The sequence below is a fragment of the Pan paniscus genome, chromosome 16 (genome assembly GCF_029289425.2).
Source record: "Pan paniscus chromosome 16, NHGRI_mPanPan1-v2.0_pri, whole genome shotgun sequence".
NCBI lineage: Eukaryota > Metazoa > Chordata > Mammalia > Primates > Hominidae > Pan > Pan paniscus.
In genome coordinates, this window is record NC_073265.2 from 48,243,938 (window position 1) to 48,263,860 (window position 19,923).

Genomic DNA, 19,923 nt, shown 5'->3' on the forward strand with positions numbered 1-19,923 from the left:
CTGGGTGACAGAGCAAGACCTTGTCTCAAAAAAAAACCAAAACCAAAACCAAGAAAACCCTAAGCGTGATGTCTGTGTGGAAGGGTGCTGCCTACCACCAGGCATGTGTGGGCAGGTGGGGCCTATACATCTTAAAATGTGAAGTATTTATCACCGCTTGTCTCACCAGCTGCTCTGGTTCTTCTCAATTACTTCAATGTGTTTCTTTACAGAACTCCCTGCTCCTGTTTTTAGCCTAGGACTTAAAAGCCTAGATGCCACATTTTCTTTATGTGGTGAGAGAGAGGTGGAAAGGTTTCACTGGATTGTGCCCAGAGAGACTTATGATTAATCTCCTCTGGTTTCATTTCTACATTTTACTGTTGGCCTCCCTTGCCTTTGGCCTGAGTCCATAGCCTGTCTTGTATTCTGCAAAGCATAGCAGCTCGCTTGTTGGTGCAGCCTTCTTTGACAGTAGTTAATGGTGTAGCTTTTTTTTTTTTTTGAGACGGAGTCTCGCTCTTGTTGCCCAGGCTGGAGTGCAATGGCTCCATCTTGGCTCACCGCAACCTCTGCCTCCCTGGTTCAAGCGATTCTTCTGGCTCAGTCCCCTGAGTAGCTGGGACTATAGGCGTGCACCACTACGCCCGGCTAATTTTGTATTTTTAGTAGAGATGGGATTTCACCATGTTGGTCAGGCTGGTCTTGGACTTCCCACCTCAGGTGATCCGCCGGCCTTGGCTTCCCAAAGTGCTGGGATTACAGGCGTGAGCCACCCTGCCCGGTCTGGTGTAGCTTTGTTACTTTGCTATAACAATCACTAGTCCTCTGATTTTTATCTTCCAGATATTAGGTGGAATAACTTGCTTGCTAATGACCTTCTCCCATTTTCATTTGTGTTTTGTACGTTTTTAATTCCTTTCTCGTTTGTCAGGGTGATGTTGGGATGATAAACACCTGTGGCCAGTCTAGTCCGTTATCTTCTACTGAAAAAGAAAATTTCATTAAATAAAACAATATTTGCTGTATGAAGATTATCTTAAATGTACATCTTTGAGGAAAAAAATGCTAGAGCTTTACAGGTTTTGCAAAATGAACTTAATGTTGAGATGTTTAAGCAATTTTGACTCAGTAGGTGGCACTCTTTCCTAGTTTAACTCAATTCTAAATTGTGAACGGTTTGAAAATAGATTTTTCTTATCGGTTTAATTTAAATAGATTGGGTTTCAGAGTTTCGTGATTGTCAACCTTAATCACTTGATATTTTCAGAATTTAAAAATACTTAAGCAAATTTTAAAATTAAGATATTAAACTAAAATATCTAATATTTACAAATTTCTGTTGCATAATAGTGATTTATGTTCTGTCAAAAGTCAAAAATAATTACAATCTTATCAGAAGCCCTGACTACTAAAGGTGTTTGGATTCAAGTTATCGAATAAATTTTTAAAATTCCCTTTTAGCACATGGGCACTTTGATTTTATTCTCTTTCTTCTTCTTCTTCTATATCTTTATCTCTGAACAGTCCCCCAATATATCAGTGTTTTTAATGTACTGTATAATAATTTTTTTCTTTCTTTTTTTTTTTTGAAACATGGTCTCACTGTGTTGCCCTGGCTGGAGTGTAGTGGCCATTCACAGTCACGTTCATAGCACATTGCAGCCCTGAGTACCTGGGCTCCAGTGATCCTCCTGCCTCAGCCTCCTGAGAACAATGTACTATATAATCTTTCAACTGAGCAAAGCACAGTCTCTGCAATCCTGTAACTTAAAATCATAATCAAGTATCAGTTTGTGCAATTAAAATTAATACTAATGTAGTTTAGAGAAACTTTTAAATGATTTTGGAAAACTTTGCATGATCTGTAAATAATAACAAGCAAATGCATCAAAGTGTCTTTACTTCCTGTTCTGAATTTGCAACTAAGTAGCCAGTATGTAAATCACACTTGAAATTGTAATATAGCGTTCTCATAAATCTAATTAGGTCTGAAGCAAAATATGAAATGTTAGAACTTTAAGGCACTTTGGAGGTTATCCAGTCTAACTTTTCAATAATCAGAAACTTTTGTTTTTTTTGAGATGGGTCCCACTCTGTCACCCAGGCTGGAGTGCAGTGACGTGTTCATAGTTCACTGCAGCCTAAATCTCCCAGGCTCAAGTGATTCTCCTGTCTCAGCCTCCTGAGTAGCTGGGACTACAGGCACATGCCATAATGTCCTGCTAATTTTTTTGGATTTTTAGTAGAGATGGAGCCTCACTATTTTGCCCAGGCCGGTCTTGAACTCCTAGGTTCAAGTGATTGTCCCAACTTAGCCTCCCAAAGCACTTAGATTACAGATGTGAGTCCCTGCACCTGGCCAGAAACTTGTAATTGTAAAAAAGATTGCTAATAGAGGTGAGCGCATTAAAAATTCTGAATTTTAAAAGCGACATTGCAAAAGCATTTCAAGAGTTAACAACAACTTAATGAAAATGCTCACTGGTAAACCTCTGACTAACTTTAACCAAGTGTGTAAAAATATTGGTAATTAAAAGACTAAACTATTTCTGAGAATGGTTATCAGTCAGTTGGAAATCCTTGCTTGTGGTTCTAGGCTTACATTACCAACGGTGAATGGCAGCTTTCACTTTCATTTTTCTACACTTTTATCTTAAAAATATACTTTCACAGAATGAGAGAGCCTCAGACATGCCCAGAATTTGGCCTGATAACCAGAAACATATCATGATATTTGAAGTTTTGCTCATCTGCAAAATTCCAGGCATTCTGTGTCCCCTGGTTAGTCCATAATTTGTTACCTCTGTTTTTTAGAAACAGAGTCACAGAGATAGTATTAGTTATTGAGTTCCGCTCCTTCTTCCTCTTCTTCCTCCTCTTCTTCTTCTTCTTCTTCTTCTTCTTCTTCTTCTTCTTCTTCTTCTTCTTCTTCTTCTTCTTCTTCTTCTCAAGCAATTCTCCTGTTTCAGCCTCCCAAGTAGCTGGGATTACAGGCGTGTGCCCAGCTAATTTCTTTGTGTTTTTAGTAGAGACGGGGTTTCACCATGTTGGCCAGCCTAGTCTCGAACTCCCAGCCTCAGGTGATCCAACCACCTCGGCCTCCCAAAATGCTGGGATTACAGGCATGAGCCACTGCGCCTGGCCTCTTGATATTTCAAATATATCTTGAAAGTTGCCTTCCAAAGAAAATTGTAAATTTATTAGTTGATAAGTACTCATCACAAAGGTATTGTCTTTTGAGGTTATCCTTCTGCTAAATAGCTCCTCAATTTTTCAGAATCTATGATTGCATTGATTGCAAAACAGTTTAGTAGGATAAAGGGCTGTGTCTAATTACTATCTGTTTCTATGTACATATAATAAAGATTATATAGTACTATATGTAGTATATGCTACATATATAATCTTTAAAAATAGTCTCTTTCCAATCACATAGCCTGAAATCATTTTTTGTCTAGATACGTATTTTTTGAGGTGAAGTCTTGTTCTCTTGCCCAGGCTGGAGTGCAGTGGCACGATCTTGGCTCACTGCAACCTCCACCTCCTGGGCTCAAGCAATTTGCCTGCCTCAGCCTCTTGAGTAGCTGGGATTACAGGTGCCCGCCACCATGTGCGGCTAATTTTTGTATTTTTAGTAGAGATGGGGTTTCACTGTGTTGGCCAGGCTGGTCTCCAACTCTTGTCCTCAGGTGATCACCCTTTTCTGCCTCCCAAAGTGCTGGGATTACAGGGATGAGCCGCCACACCCAGCCCATATAGAAAATTTTAATGAGAACTGTGCTACCTCAACTAAATCAGCAGTTATGGAGTCTATAGCACTTTTCTTTCAGTTTTAAGTTCCAGTGATATCTTCATATGCCAAGAAGAAAATAAAATATTCTGAATCACGAAGTGTTCTGATTAGTTCATCTCTGAGATCCTTTTAATTATTTCCAAAGCTTTACATCTGAGGAAATAGTTCACTAAATACTTTCAAGAATTTCCCAAGATCTTCTAACTCTTGCATTACATCTTCAAACTTTTCTCCATTTCTTCCAAAGAGCTCACGAAGCTGACCACATAATTAGTTACTCTCACTTGCAGACTTTATACAGTTGTGAACTATGCAATGGATGATGGGCATACCAGTCTTTCCTTCTGACTTTGATAGTTTGTAGAAATTTTCTTATTCCCCTTGATTGCAGGTGACTCACTAATTCAGCCCAGTATTTCCATGTTTAGACCAAACTCCTCAAATTCCTGTCAGGCAGTAGTTAGATTCTGCTGGCCCATATATGCAGACTAATTTGGTAAACATTATTTGGCTGCAGTTTGAGGAAAGCAGAATTTGGTTTGGAGTGCATTTGGAAAAACTTGATCTCTCCACAAGTGAGTAAAATTAATTTTCAGATATTTAAAGTGATTTGATTAAGGATTTCTGGTTTCTTCTGGCAAAATTGAGATTAGAATCCCAATCTTCTTATTCGGTACAGTTCAATAAATATTTATTGAGTGCTATTTTTCTACTTAAGAGAGAAAGACATTTTCTCTGATTTTAAGTTTTGAGACAGGTATGTATGTAAACAATCATAATACTTAGATGTATGTATAAAGCTTGAAGAGAGTACTAAAACTGGAGTAAGTCCATTTCAAGGGGTGGGGAGAGAGGTAAGGAAATGCTTCATGGAAGAGGGCTTGGAGGAATGGGTAAGAATTTGTTAAGCAGATAAAGCATGGGTGGGAAATGTGGAGAAAGGGGGTGAATTTTGAGACAGAAGGAACTGTGCAAAGGCAGAGAGATGGAAAAAGAGAGACATATATCTACAAGAATATGGAGTTAAGATCGGGTGAGTCTTGAACCTTGCTGGTATTCTGAAGGGTAAGAAACAGTAGAAAAAGAGAGAGGAAAGATAATGGAAATAAAAAGATGGTCAGTTGAAGAAAGTTCCTATGTAGGCAGAGGAAATGAGATCCAAATCTCACATGGAAGAATTAGCCTTGGATAGGAGAAAGGATAGCCTTTCCACTGAAACACGTGAGAGGGAAGAAGTGAGATTGTACTAATGCAATTAGGTTTGTTAGCTTCATGGGGAAAATTGATAGTTATATAGGAATAATATATATATATTCTTTTACATATATATTATATATTCTTATATATAACATATATTCTTTTATATATATAATATATATTATATATTCTTTTATATATTATATATATATATATATTTTTTTTTCCTGGAGAATTACAAGAAGTTTGAGAAGTCCACCGAGGTCCAGGAAGGGTCAGGGGACAGGATGGGAACTAGGGCTGGTATGAAGTGATACTGAAGAATCTGGATTTTGAAGGGCTTTATTTGTCATGCTAAGGATTTTTAACTTGAAGGTGATGGAGGATCATTGAAAGATTTAAGCAATTTAATGTCTAATCAGTTTCTGCCATACTCTAACTGTGGCTTAAGGTTGAGTTTGGGGTGGTGTGGTGACAGTGGTGGAAGCAGAAGCATAGAAATCAGAAAATTGTTATGTGTAAATTAGGTGAGAGCTGCTTCTCACCTGAATCTACCATTATTCCTCTAAATACAACTGCATAACACCTGTCCCTTCAACCGCACTCCTCTTCTGCTCTGGGCTTTGATTTGTTGCCCTTCTGCCATTATGTTAGTGACTATTCTGATTTTTAAAATCTCTTCTAGTCACTCTCCACCCAGCATTTTCCAAAGCTCATATGTTTATAGATGGCCCTGCCTCATGTTTCATAAGGAAGTCAAGGTCATTCAGTGAACAAGCCCTCAATTTGCCCCCTGAAGCTAACATACCTAAACTGCAGTCTTCTTCCTTCTCACCTGTTTCAGTGGAAAGGCCATCCCTTCTCCTATCCAAGGCTAAATTTCCATCTGAGCTTTAAATCTCATTTCCTCTGGCTCCATAGGTATTTTTCTCCATTGAGCATCCCTTTATTTTCTTTATCTTTCCACTCCTTTTTTCTACTGACTCTTTTCCTTCAGCATCCCAACAGGGTTGAAGCCCTCACCCTTTTATTTCATCTGGGGTTTCTCAACTGCATTATTAACATTTTCGGCCAAAGAATTCTTTGTTGTGGAGAGGCCAGCATCCCTAGTCTCTATCCTAGTGGATAGATGCCAGTAGCCACGCCCCTCCTCCCTGAGTTGTAACAAACAACAATGTCTCCGGATGTTGCTAAATCATCCCAGCTTCAGAACCACTGATTTAACCCAATATATCCAAAATATTATTTCAACATATAATAAATATTAAAAAGTACTGAGATTTTTCAGTCTTTTTTTGTATTGTACCTTGGAAATTCGACGTGTATTTTTCACTTAAAGCACTTCTCAATTATTTTTATTTATTTATTTTTTTAGGGAGACGGAAAAGGAAAAGGGGAGGGGAGAGGGAGAAGCGGAGGGAGTCTAGCCACATTTTAAGTGCTCAGCAGCCACATATGGCTGGTGTCTACCTAATTGAAGAGCACAGGTCAAAAGCTTCAGAAAAAAGGTTAGAGCTGGAAATACAGGTTTGAGAAGTCATAAGATAGTAACAGTTAAAATCAAGGGAGAAGATAAGATAGTCCGGGCAAAATTCTATGTTTAAGAGTGAGAAAATAGGAGGATTGAGGAAAATCCTAGTCGAATGCTCTTTTAGTTTCCCCACACAATCTGCTATCCTTGATCATTATTGTAATTTTAAAATCATTTGTGTGTGTGTGTGTGTGTGTGTGTGTGTTTTGTTTGTTTGTTTGTTTTGAGACGGAATCTCACTCTGTCGCCCAGGCTGGAGTGCAGTGGCACAATCTCGCACTCACTACAACCTCTGCCTCCCGGGTCCTAGCAATTCTCCTGTGTCAGCCTCCCGAGTAGCTGGGGTTACAGGCGCCCGCCACTACGCCCGGCTAATTTTTTGTATTTTTAGTGGAGACGGCGTTTCACCGTGTTAGCCAGGATGGTCTCCATCTCCTGACCTCATGATCCGCCCGCCTTGGCCTCCAAAAGTGCTGGGATTACAGGCATGAGCCACCGCGCCCAGCCTTTTTTTTTTTTCTTGGAGACGGAGTCTCCCTGTCACCCGGGCTGGGGTGCAATGGCTTGATCATGGCTCACTGCAACCTCGGCCACCCTGGCTCAAGCGATTCTCCTGCCTCAGCCTGCCGAGTAGCTGGGATTACAGGCGTCCGCCACCACGCCCAGCTAGTTTTTGTATTTTTAGTGGAGAAGGAGTTTCACCATGTTGGCCAGGCTGGTCTTGAACTCCTGATCTCAGGTAGTCCACCCGCCTAGGCCTCCCAAAGTGCTGGGATTACAGGCATGAGCCACCGTGCCCGGCCAAAATCATTTGCTTACTGAATGATACGGAAAATATGAGTGAACAAAAAAAGTATTGAAAAAGATGAGTTGATGGCAAAGGGAGGGAATTAATGTTTAGTGAACACTTAATTGGCAAGTAATGTTCAGAGCATTATATAAATTGTCTCATTTAATCTAACAAGAACCTTTTGAGGTAAATACGTTATCCCAATTTATAGAGGAGGAAACTAAGATTTATAAGGATCTCATCAATCAGAGAACTCTTAAGTGGCACCACTGGACTTTGAAAGGAAGTCTGCCTGATGGACTCTAAAGCTCATCCTCTCTCTATCCTCCTAATGCATATAATGACGCATTTGTTATCTACTGACTTTTATAAAATAAACAAGGAGGCTTATGCGATTGTACAGCTCGACTTCGCAGGAGATATGTGACCACTTTTGATCTGATTCCGGAAGCAAATTCACTTTAACAGTGAGGTGCCGTGATCTTTATGTCATTAGCGCATATGATATGGGTATCATTTGTTGTGAAAGACACTAACCCATGATGTTTTTGTTTACGTATATCTGTAAATGTATTAATTCTGTAGTTGGTTAATTTTTAGTTACGAAAAAATGAACCAAGATGTAGTCAAGATTTGGCTTAAATGTTGAACGCATAATCACCAAAGAAAATTAAATAATGAGCTTTGTGACACCTTTCAGTTCGCCAACAGACTGATAAAACCAGTACAAAGGGGGAGGGCCGGGACCGAGGGGGCGGGACGGTGAAAAACGGGAATCGAGCAAGCGCAGAAACAGATGTTAATGGAGGCGTGAAGGCTACTGCGCTCTCACTTTCCGAACTGTCGTAAAGAGCCCTAGTGTCGTGCTCTCCTCGGTAGGGGAGGAATTGGTTAGGCGGCGGCGGCGGCGGCGAAGCGGCGGCGGCGGCTGTAGGGGAGCAGCGGCAGTGGTGGCGACGGCGAGGAGGTGTTCGGTTTGCGCAGCGTAGAAACGCCCGCAGCTTCAGAGAAGGAGTTCTTGTGGAACCAAATTAGGCATTCTGAACCCACGCCGGCTTAGCTGGGCCGAGTCCAGGCGCTGCCGCACGTACAGTTTTGGTGGCGGTGACAGACACTGCTCTTGACTCTAGGGGCCTATTAGGCCGACGTCTGAGGCGCAGATCGCTGGCTCTCGACGCATTACTCTTTACGCCTTACATTTCTGTCTTCCTTCCTGGGTCAGTGATTCCCGGACCCTGGAAGAGAAGAGGGTGGCTAATGATTAAGGTGAGAGGAACAGGGGGGAGGGGATCCATTGGAGGCCGCGCGTGCGCGCAACGGGGGAGGGGCCGGCCTGGAGGGGAGAAAGAGGAAGGGCTGCGGCCGCGGAAGGCTGGGGTCGGCGACCGGCCGGTTAACTCTGGCTCGGTGGTGACTTAGGGTCTGGGTCTCCGCAGACGATTTGTGTTTTGGCAAGGCATTCGTCTACCGACACACCCACAGCCTACAGTGAGGGAGTGTGGGTGAGGGGATTTCTCTCCCACTTCCGACTGTCCCTAGAGTCTCAGGATGGGGGCTGAGGACCGAGGCGTGGGAGTGCGATTTGACAATGGAGTGATGAAGGTAACCCGGACCCGGGGAGTTGGAGGGCGCTAAGTCAGCCCTGACGGCTAGGGAGTCGCCTGCTGCTGCTGTGATCAAGGAAACGTAGTCCGCGGAACAGCTGAAATACAGACGCGTCAGATTTTGTATGGAGTTGGCTTGTTGGTCATTTAAAAAGAAGCTGATGTTTTTACTATTGTCCTTGGATAATTTATCAGAGTCAGTGTCAGTGCTATAGTGGGAATATCTGTTCAGTGCAGCAGAAATAGATTTGTTACAACAGTTCTTAAATAGGTTATAGTAGATAGATCTTTACAGATGGGTATTTCTCAACCTAAGTTTTGATTATTCAAAAAATACCAGAAAGTATGAGGTATTCATTTAATTTGTTCGTGTGTGTAGTGTGGGGTGACTCCATTGTGTTGTTGTAAGCTTTCCTGTTTCTTGATTTATGTGCGGCATTAATTTAGAATTCTCTTGAATGGTAAGATGCCAGCTGACATAGACTACGTTTTGTAGGATTTCCTGTAGCTTTTGAATGTGACTTAATCTAAACTTTATTTCATTTGGTATTTTATCTGTAATTTTCTTGTTTTAGGGGCCTCTTGAACTAAAAAGAACAAACTGGGAAAAACATAAGCTAAGGTTCCATTTCCTTTCCCATTTTTGTTGTGTGTGTATGTGATGCTTGTAAATGCTTGAATGTGATTTTGAGATTACCATACACAAGTTCTGTAACGCTGGACTCAGCTTTATTACAGTAAAGATACACCTTTTGATAGTTTGTTACTATGTGTATTTTTGTAAAAATCTTCATGTCAGTATAAGCCACATTGTTTCACCCTAGTCTGGTTATATTTGTGAGGTGAAACAGATGGATAAGAAGGAAGCCCTTTTACTTTTACAATCATTTTAAATTGATTTTTTTAAAGCCTTGATTTATCTTATTTTGGACACTTTCTTGCCATTTAACCTTGGACAAATGACTTTATCATCTCTCTCCTGCTCATTTGTTTGTGACCAAAGATTCACAATAGTATTCTAAGAATTGGTGAGGGTGTTTATAAATCTAAATAATATTTTAGGAAAAAGTAGGAAGAATGAGTCTCCTTGTTTATCACGGGTACTATATCATGTGCAGATCCTTCTGTCACTTTTTAACTTTTGTTTGGTGTCTGTTGGCCACTTGTTTGCTAGTTATTTCACCAGACATAGAACTGGTTTTTAAAGAAAGGTATAAACAAAGTGACTTCATTTTGGTGAAAAATGCATTACAGCAGAGGTTACACCTTAACGAATTTCACTTTGATACTCCATTTCTACAGATTATTGAGAGAGAGCTATTGTGATGTTTAAGAGAAAAGCACCTTGCTTGTATAAAGCTAAGGTGCAGTCATTTAGCAGATACTCCTAGTTATTTTACTTTAAAATAAAAAATATAAAGGAAACTAATTGAATCAAACCATTTAGATTTTTAGATGTTTCCTTCTTTTTTTTTTTTGTTATAGTTTAAAGAGAGGTTTCTGTATCATGCTTTACTTGAGGCATACTTATGTGCCCTTCTTTTGACTTTTTCTCCCCTTTTGGGCCAAGACTTCAGTAGGAAATAAAAGAGACCATCTGAAAAATGATAGCAGTTAAAATATGTTATAACTTGACATTACCGTTCTATGGGTAACGTTATCTTATGAAATAATATAGGGCTAAGGACAGGAGATCTAGATTTTAAATCTATCTTTGCTTGCTATACATTAGATCTCCGAGTTTATTGTTAACCCTCCTTGGGCTTCAGGTCTCTCTTTAAATGAGAATTGTAGAATAGATAACTTTGGTTTTCTTTAGGTCCCAAATTTAATGGTTTGTATATCTAGTTAGGTTTTTGGTATTCATTGTTGTGTTTGTCGTAATTGAATCCCCAGAAAGAAATGCTGTACAAAAAGCATCAATTCCCTCATGAAATGTGTATGTGTAAAACCTGTCATGAAACTGTGGGCCAGGCGTGGTGGCTCACTCCTGTAATCCCAGCACTTTGGGAGGCCAAGGCGGGCGAATCACTTGAGGTGACCAGTCTGGCCAAAATGGTGAAACCCCATCTCTACTGAAAATACAAAAAATTAGCCGAGCTTAGTGGTGTGCGCCTGTAGTCCCAGCTGCCTGGGAAGCTGAGGCAGGAGAATGGCTTGAACCTCGGAGGCGGAGGTTGCAGTAAGCGGAGATCGTGCCACTCACTGCACTCCAGCTTGGGCGACAGAGCGAGACTGTTTCTCAAAACAAACAAACAAAAAAACTATGATTGTTGTTCCACATATTATTGCTATTGTTGTCCCATTGTAGATATTAATTACTGAAGCTTTAATAGCTTTCAGATGGTACTAAAAATGAAATTTTTTTATTACTCCTGGTAACATTTTAAAAATCATCTGGAATAATTTGTTTTTCTTTCAGAAACCTGTAATTATTGTTCAGTAAAAGTCCACAATTACATTTGAATGTCTTATACCTCTGTTTGTTTCTTTCCTACATCCTACAGATTCTTGGTAACAGCTGGCCCAGGTTTCTACAGGTACTCAATTTATATCATTACGTGAGGAGTGAATTACAAATGTTTAAAGACAAATACTTAGCTGAGGCTGGGTGCGCTTGCTCATACCTGTAATCCCAGCACTTTGGGAAGCCGAGGCAGGTAGATCATGAGGTCAGGGGTTCGAGAGCAGCCAGGCCAACATGGTGAAACCCCGCCTGTACTAAAAAAAAAAAAAAAAAAAATTTAGCTGGGCATGGTGGTGGCATGCGCCTGTAATCCTGGCTGCTCAAGAGGGTAAGGCAGAATTGCTTGAACCCGGGAGGTGGAGGTTCCACTGAGCTGAGATCTGCACTCCAGCCTGGGTGACAGAGCAAGACTCCATCTCGAAAAAAAACAAAACAACAAAAAAGCCTCCAAATACTTAGCTGAGCTTACATTTTAAAGAGCGGTACTGCATTATTACGTAGATACATTTATTGAATGTCTCATGTTCTAGGCACAGTCACTGGTCTTCAGTGAAGGCACTCTGCCTTCATGGAGCTGACATTCTGTTCTGTGTGTGGGAACATAATAAACAGAATGGTTTCAGGTAGTGGTAAGTGCCATGAGGAAAATAGGACCATGTGATACGGCATGGATGGAAGTGGTTTTACTATAGATTGAGTGGTTAGGGAGGGCCTTTTTAGAGGTGGTAATTTGACCTGTGACTTCAATGACTAGAAAAAATCAGCCATAGTGACGATTTGGAGGAAGACTGCTATAGATAGCAGGGGCGGCAAATGCATTAGGTGAGGTTTGATTCTAGAGAATCTACAAATGTAAATTAATTATTTGGTTTGTCTGTTAAGCTTTTCATATTTGCTGTCAGATGATGTAGACAGATTAAAATTATTTTATGTGTAGTAACCAAATACAATATGTTGGTGTTGTTTAAACCCTGACTCAAACCAATTGTAGAAAGTCATTTTTGAAACATTGGGGGAAATCTGAATATGGATGGGTATTAGATGATATCAAGGAGTTATTGTAACTTTGTTAGGGATGATAATGGCATTATGTTTATGTAAGAAAATGCCCACTTTTTATTAGTAATAGAGACTGAGGAATGAGGGAGAAAACTTGCAAATGTCTGGTATTTTATTTTATTTTATTTTGAGATGGAGTTTCCGTCGTTGCCCAAGCTGGAGTGCAGTGGCGTGATCTCAGCTCACTGAAGCCTCCACCTCCCGGGTTCAAGCAATTCTTCTGCATCAGTCTCCTGAGTAGCTGGGATTACAGGAGCGCGCCACCACGCCTGCTAACTTTTTGTATTTTTAGTAGAAACGGTTTTTCACCATGTTAGCCAGGCTGGTCTTGAACTCGTGATCTCAGGTGATTCGCCCGTCTCGGCCTCCCAAAGTGCTGGGATTACAGACGTGGGCCACCGTGCCCAGAAATGTCTGTTATTTTAAACAGATACCAGATAAAAACCAAAAAATGTGGTGGAGGGAGATAAGATAGATGAAGCAGGTCTGGCACAATCTGGATAATTGTTGGGTTGGGGTGATGGGTACATGGGTATTAATAATATTGTTCTCTGCTTTTGTGAGGTTTGAAAATGTTCATATTTTAAAATATTTTTTTTTGGCCGGGCCCAGTGGCTCATGCCTGTAATCATAGCACTTTGGGAGGCTGAGGAAGGTGGATTGCTTGAGCCCAGGAGTTTGAGACTAGCCTGGGCAATGTGACGAAATTCTGGCTGTACCAAAAAAATACAAAAATTAGACAGGCATAATGGCACATGCCTGTAGTCCCAGCTACTCGGGAGGCTGAGGTGAGAGGATGGCTTGAGCCCGGGAGGCAGAGGTTGCAATGAGCCGAGATTGTGCCACTGCATTCCAGCCTCGGTGACAAAGCCAGACCCTATCTCAAAATAAATAAGTAAATGAAATAAAATAAAATAATATTTTTTTGAAAACGTTCATTCATGTTTAGGCTGGACATGGTGGTGCACACCTGTAGTAATCCTAGCACTTTGGGAGGCTGAGGCAGGCGGATCACCTGAGGTCAGGAGTTTGAGACCAGCCTGCCCAACGTGGCAAAACCCTGTCTCTACTAAAAAATACAAAAAGTAGCCGGGCATGGTGGCGGGTGCTTGTAATCCCAGCTACTTGGGAGGTTGAGGCAGGAGAATGACTTGAACCCAGGAGGCAGAGGTTGCAGTGAGCCAAGATTGCGCCACTGCCCACCAGTCTGGGTGACAGAGCAAGATTTCATCTCAAAAAAAAGAAAATGTTCAATTGTAAATAAAAATGTTTTAAAATAATTAGTAAAAGTGGCCAGGTATAGTGGCTCACACCTGTAATCCCAGAACTTTGGGAGGCCAAGGCGAGTGGATCACCTGACATCGGGAGTTCGAGACCAGCCTGGCCAACATGGTGAAACCTTGTCTCTACTAAAAACACAAAAATAAAAAAAATATAACTGTAAATACAAAAATTAGCTGGGCGTGGTGGTGGGTGCCTGTAATCCCAGCTGCTTGGGAGGCTGAGACAGGAGAATTGCTTGAACCCAGGAGGTGGAGGTTGCAGTGAGCTGAGATTGCACCACTGCACTCCAACCTGAGTAACACAGTGAGGCTCCATCTCAAAATTTGTGAAAGTACCATATTTAAGTGTCTCTTCCATTCCACGCTTCTTTTCATTTTGATAAAAATACAGTATTTCATTTCTATTTGTAAATGTTCAGTATTTATTCAACAAACAGGAGTGTTGTATTTCAGGCACTGTGCCAGTGCTTGAGTTAAAACAAAGGGCAGGCTCTTAACACCTGCCTGAAGGGGCTTATGGCTTGCTGGTGGAAAGGAGAGTTTGGCAGTGTGGATTGTGTTAACATGGAGAAGATTTTTGTGTTTTCCTGAGGGCGTACAAGATTAGCATCTTAGTTTAGTTTGTATGTGATTGGATTCTTAAAAAATATTTTTCCTTTTCTACCAAATAGAAAATTTAAGAAATTCTATATATGGCTAGGTGTCAAGTCTGAATCAATGTTGTAGTCATTTCCCTTATTCATATGTACTATAGGGCACTCGAATAAATTACTTATTTTACTATCTTTTGACATCCCAATTTGTTGTTACTTAAATTTTTTTTTTTTTAATGGAGTCTCACTCTGTGGCCCAGGCTGGAGTGCAGTGGCCCCATCTTGGCTCATTGTCACCTCCACCTTCCAGCTTCAAGTGATTTTCCTGACTCACCCTCCCAGGTAGCTGGGATTAGAGGTACACGCCACCACGCTCAGGTTATTTTTTATATTTTTGGTAGAGATGGGGTTTCGCTATGTTGGCCAGGCTGGTCTCGAACTCCTGACCTCAAGTAATCCTCCCGCCTTGGCCTCCCGAAGTGCTGGGATTACAGGCGTGAGCCACCACGCCTGGCTACTTACATTTTTTATTTTGACATAATTTCAAACTTAACGAAAGATTTAAAAAATAGTACTGAGAACTCTTGAATACTCATTATTCAGATTCACCAATTTTTAATGTTGTCACTCTTGCTTTCTTATTTTCTCTCTCTCTCTCTTTTTTTTTTTTTTCTTTTGAGGTGGCGTCTCGCTGTGTTGCCCAGGCTGGAGTGCAGCAGTGTGATCTCGGCTCACTGTAACCTCCATCTCCCAGGTTCAAGCGATTCTCCTACCTCAGCCTCCTGAGTAGCTGAGATTATAGGTGCCCGCCACCACGTCCAGCTAATTTTTGTATTTTAGTTAGAGACGAGGTTTCACCCTCTTGGCCAGGCTGGTCTCAAACCCATGACTTTAAGTGATCAGCGTACTTCAGCCTCCCAAAGTGCTGGGGTGAGCCATTGCGCCTGGCCTCTTATTCTCTCTTGAATCATTTAAAAGTAAATTGCTTACATTATGCCCATTACATTGCATTATGCCCATTTGTTTCTAAATATTCACTGTGTATTGTATTCTTTTGCGTTATCACTGCACCAGTTACAAAATTCAGAAAATTAAACTTTGATAATATTAATCTACAGCTCATTTTCCAGTTTTGTCGAATTGTCCCGATAATAGCATTTATCCCTTTACAGCATTTTCCTCATAGGACCCAGTTCAGGATCACAAAATGCATTTAGTTGTCATATCTCTTTAGTCTCCTGTAATGTGGAACAGTGCACCTAATAAGCAATCTGTGGGGATAACTTTGAGATAGTGCAGCTACTCTGCTCCTCATCACATCATCCTGTTCCTCATCACTCCCCACATCCCCCAAGGCCCATGTAGCATCCATTGATGTTTCTTGCCTATGCTGATCTTTACTGATCTTTACTCTAATGATTGGAAAGTGTTTATTTTGTAACTCATCCATTTTCTTCACTAATGGACATTCTTTTATAAGGAAGAGACATTCTTTTATCTGATTAATACAGAATCGTGTGTTTCCTGTTTTATTCAGTGGGTTAAATAACCCATTATAACCTTTATTTTGATGTTCAAATTGTCCCAGATTTGTCCATTAGGAGCCTTTCCAAGTGGGCTCCTGTGTCTTTTTAACATAACCTCATTTTTTTTTTTTTGACGGAGTCTCACTCTTGTCTCCCAGGCTGGAGTGCAGTGGCGCGATCTTGGCTCACTGCAACCTCTGCCTCCCGGGTTCAAGCAATTCTCTGCCTCAGCCTCCCAAATAGCTGGGATTATAGGCGCCTGCCACCATGCCTGGCTAATTTTTGTATTTTTAGTAGAGACGGGGTTTCACTATCTTGGACAGGCTGGTCTTGAACTCCTGACCTTGTGACCTCGTGATCCACCTGCCTCAGCCTCTCAAAGTGCTGGGATTACAGGCATGAGATGCCGTGCCCCGGCCTTTTTTTTTTTTTTTTTAAGTATTTCCTGTCTTTCTGGCACAGCAAGATGTTGCAAGCACATCTTATTTCTTTCCTTTGTCAGTCTTGGAATGAGCCATTTTCCATGGAACCCTGGTTCCTTTTAGTGAGCAATCCAATTTGCTGTTGTGTTATTTATATACAGGAATAATCTTTTTTTTCATGCATCAGGACATCGCTAGGAAACTAAATTTAAATTAGATTTTTGATAGTAGGTTTATATTTCTTTGAAGATTTTATGAAGTAATCACATAAGACTCAGCAACTTATTGTCATAAAGCAATTTTTTTCTTCTTTTTCAAATCCATAATGAGTTATGTTCTGGTATGTTCTTAATTGTGATCATATGAAATGAGAAAAGATTGTGTGTGTGTGTTTAGCCACTTAACTGTTTATTAAAAACCTGAAGTTTATACTTTTAACTATTTTTAACTAAGTCATCAAACATTCTAATCTGAAGAAAACTGTTGCTTTTTAAGAAACTTTAAAATGAGTTTTAAAAATTGGGCTGGGTGCGGTAGCTCATACCTATAATCCCAGCACTTCGGGAGGCTGAGGCATACGGATCCCTTGAGGCCAGGAGTTCGAGATCATCCTGGCCAACGTGGTGAAACCCTGTCTCAACTGAAAAATGCAAAAAAAAAAGTAGCCAAGTGGGGTAGTGCATGCCTGTAATCCCAGCTACTTGGGTGGCTGGAGCAGGAGAATCACTTGAACCTGGGAGGTGGAGGTTGCAGTGAGCCGAGATCATGCCACTGTACTCCAGCCTGGGCAATAGAGCAAGACTCCATCTCAAGAAAAAAAAAATTAAAAAATTATGAAACAGAATTTTTGTATGTGATTGAAAACTCATCAGTACTTTTTTTTTTTTTTACCCAGGCAGTTACTGTTACATCTTGGTATATTTCGTAGCCAGTTTCTCACCTGTGTATGGATATTTGCTTTATTTACTTATTCAATCTAACTTAATATGTGTTTTTTCAAAGTAATATTTTGAATATTTTAAATTTTCAACCAATTAATATCTGTACATGGTTTTAAAAGTCAGTTTCAAAAGACTTACAATGAAAAACAGTGGTTTCCTATGCAAGTCTCCTAATCTCCTAGTTGTACTGCTTAAACAGAAACATTTTAGCTCTCAAAAATTATTTCTGTAGTCTATACCTTTATATTTATAAGTAGTATGCTTATATTTCTCTGTATTTACTTGTGTACTTATATTTCTACTAATATGCTTAATTTTTACTTAGTTTTCATGTCAGTTTAAATGTCTTTTTTTAAGTTAATTTTTTCAGAGAAAAGTAATATATACAAAGTGTACCAAATTTATAAGGTACAAAGAATGTACAGGGAAAAAAAACAAGGCTCCTTGCCATTCTTGTCTTCCTATGACCCAAGTCTTTTCTCTGAAGATGTATCTCTTTCCTCCTGTATTTTATATGTGCATCCAGAGTAGTAGTACTCAGAGTGTGGTCTGTTGACTCTTGAGGTAGCTCTTCCAAGTGTTCAGGAGGTCTACCAGGTTGAAACTATTTCAGAATATTACCAAGTTCTCATTTTCTATGTAACTGATGTGAACACCAGTTGACATTTGCACTGATGGTGCAAAAAACAGTGGTGCATTAAACTAATGGCCCTGTAGCACAAATCAAGACAGTGGCCAAACTGCATTAGTAATCACTATGTTCTTCATGACTACACATTTGCAGTTAAAAAAAAAAAAATCAGGGCTGGGTATGGTGTCTCACGCCTGTAATCCCAGCACTTTGGGAGGCTGAGGTGGGCACATCACGAGGTCAAGAGATCGAGACCATCCTGGGCAACATGGGGAAACTCCATCTCTACTAAAAATACAAAATTAGCAGGGCGTGGTGGCACATGTCTGTAATCCCAGCTACTCCGGAGGCTGAGGCAGGAGGATGGCTTGAACCCGGGAGGCAGAGGTTGCAGTGAGCCAAGATTGCGCCACTGCACTCCAGCCTGGCAACAGTGTGAGACTCCATCTCAAAAAAAAAACAAACAATTAATTTGTAAATTTCTTTTGATTCTTGAGCACATGTGTGTATGTGTTTTTTTTTGTTTTTGTTTTTTTTTTGTTTTTTTTGAAGCTGAGTCTCACTCCGTTGCCCAGGCTGGAGTGCAGTGGGGCGATCCTGGCTCACTGTAATCTCTGCCTCCCAGGTTGAATCAATTCTCCTGCCTCAGGCTCCGGAGTAGCTGGGATTACAGGCCCGTGCCACCACACCCGGCTACTTTTTGTATTTTTAGTAGAGACGTGGTTTCACTATGTTGGTGAGGCTGGTCTCGATCTCCTGACCTCGTGATCCGCCTGCCTCGGCCTCCCAAAGTGCTGGGATTACAGGCATGAGCCACCGTGTCTGGCCAAGCACATGTGTTTTTAATATTCCATGTGACAAAATGGGAAGTTTTTTTTTTTTTTTTAAACTTCAGGGGTATAAATGCAGGTTTGTTACATAGGTAAACTTGTGTCATAGAGTTTGTTGTACAGATTATTTCACCACCCAGGTATTAAGCCTAGTACCTGTTAGTTATTTTTCCTTATCCTCTCCCTCCTCCCACCCTCCACACTCTGAAAGATTACAGTGAGTTTTCTTCCCCTCAGTGTGTCCGTATGTTCTTGGGAAGGTTGTTACAGGGTCTTCCATTGCATACCAAAGTATGATGGTTATTTTGAGAAAAGAACTTGTTTGATTTAGTTATAAACTGGATTAGCAAACTAGTCACTTCTTTCATGGAACACATTTTTACTTGAAAGAAGCAAACTGTAGTTGTGTGAACTTGGATATTTGTACATATTTTCTCAAAAATAAATGAAGTGAGCCTTTCACTTCAAGAAAAACAAATGACAGAATTTATTGCCAAGATAAAATTCAAACTTTCAAGCAAAAATTAGAATTGTGGAAAACTCCTATCAGTCACTGTAATTTTGGCAGTTTCTCAGGACTTTGCAATGAGATTGGTTGTGTTATTAACAAAACTTATTTTTTTACTGTTACATAATGAAATGTGTCATGTTTGAAAGAGGTGCCTAACTTGGTGAAACAATATTTTTCAGATGACCATGATGTTACAAAGTCATGTCTGGGTGAAAGATCTATGTAAAGTGCAGTATTGAGCAGTTGTTTTTTCACTGATAGTATGAGGTTTCATTGATATGGTTTCAAATTCCACATTGCAATTAAGTTCAAACTGCCTTTGTAAAGTTTTGGGGTAGTATCAAAGAGGAATAACACCCACACTTACCTGAAAAGGTTATTAAAAATACTACTCCCTTTTTCAACTACATATTTGTGTGAAACTGGATTTTCTTATAATTTAACCAGAACAGCATATCATGATAAATGGAATACAGATGCAGATGTGACAATCCAGCTTTCTTGTGTTAAGCTAGTCATTAGAGAGATTTGCAAAAAATGTATAGCATTACCGCTCTTATTAAAGTTTTGAAAATATTTTAATAAAAGTTACTTATATTAGATATAATGGGTTTGCAGTGGGGTTTGTTTATTTTTGAGACGGAGTCACACTGTCACCCAGGCTGGAGTGCAGTGGTGCAATCTCAGTTCACTGCAATCTCCGCCCCCCAGGTTCAAGCAATTCTGCTGCCTCAGCCTCCCGAGTAGCTGGGATTACAGGCAT

The 19,923-nt window shown here is 40.4% G+C and overlaps 1 protein-coding gene across 5 annotated transcripts in view; it reads left to right on the forward strand.

Moving 5' to 3' along the window:
- The window catches only part of RNF111 (ring finger protein 111), a 163,866-nt gene that overhangs the window by 45,971 nt on the left and 97,972 nt on the right, over nucleotides 1-19,923 (forward strand). The window contains exons 1-2 of one of the 5 annotated variants that reach the window (XM_055098273.2): nucleotides 6,186-8,559; nucleotides 11,405-11,437. The gene's annotated coding sequence lies outside the window, so the exon portion shown is untranslated. Of the gene's footprint in view, nucleotides 1-6,185; nucleotides 8,560-11,404; nucleotides 11,438-19,923 lie in introns of those variants that run through there. The other 4 variants (XM_055098274.2, XM_055098276.2, XM_063596689.1 and 1 more) reach the window with 4 other exon arrangements.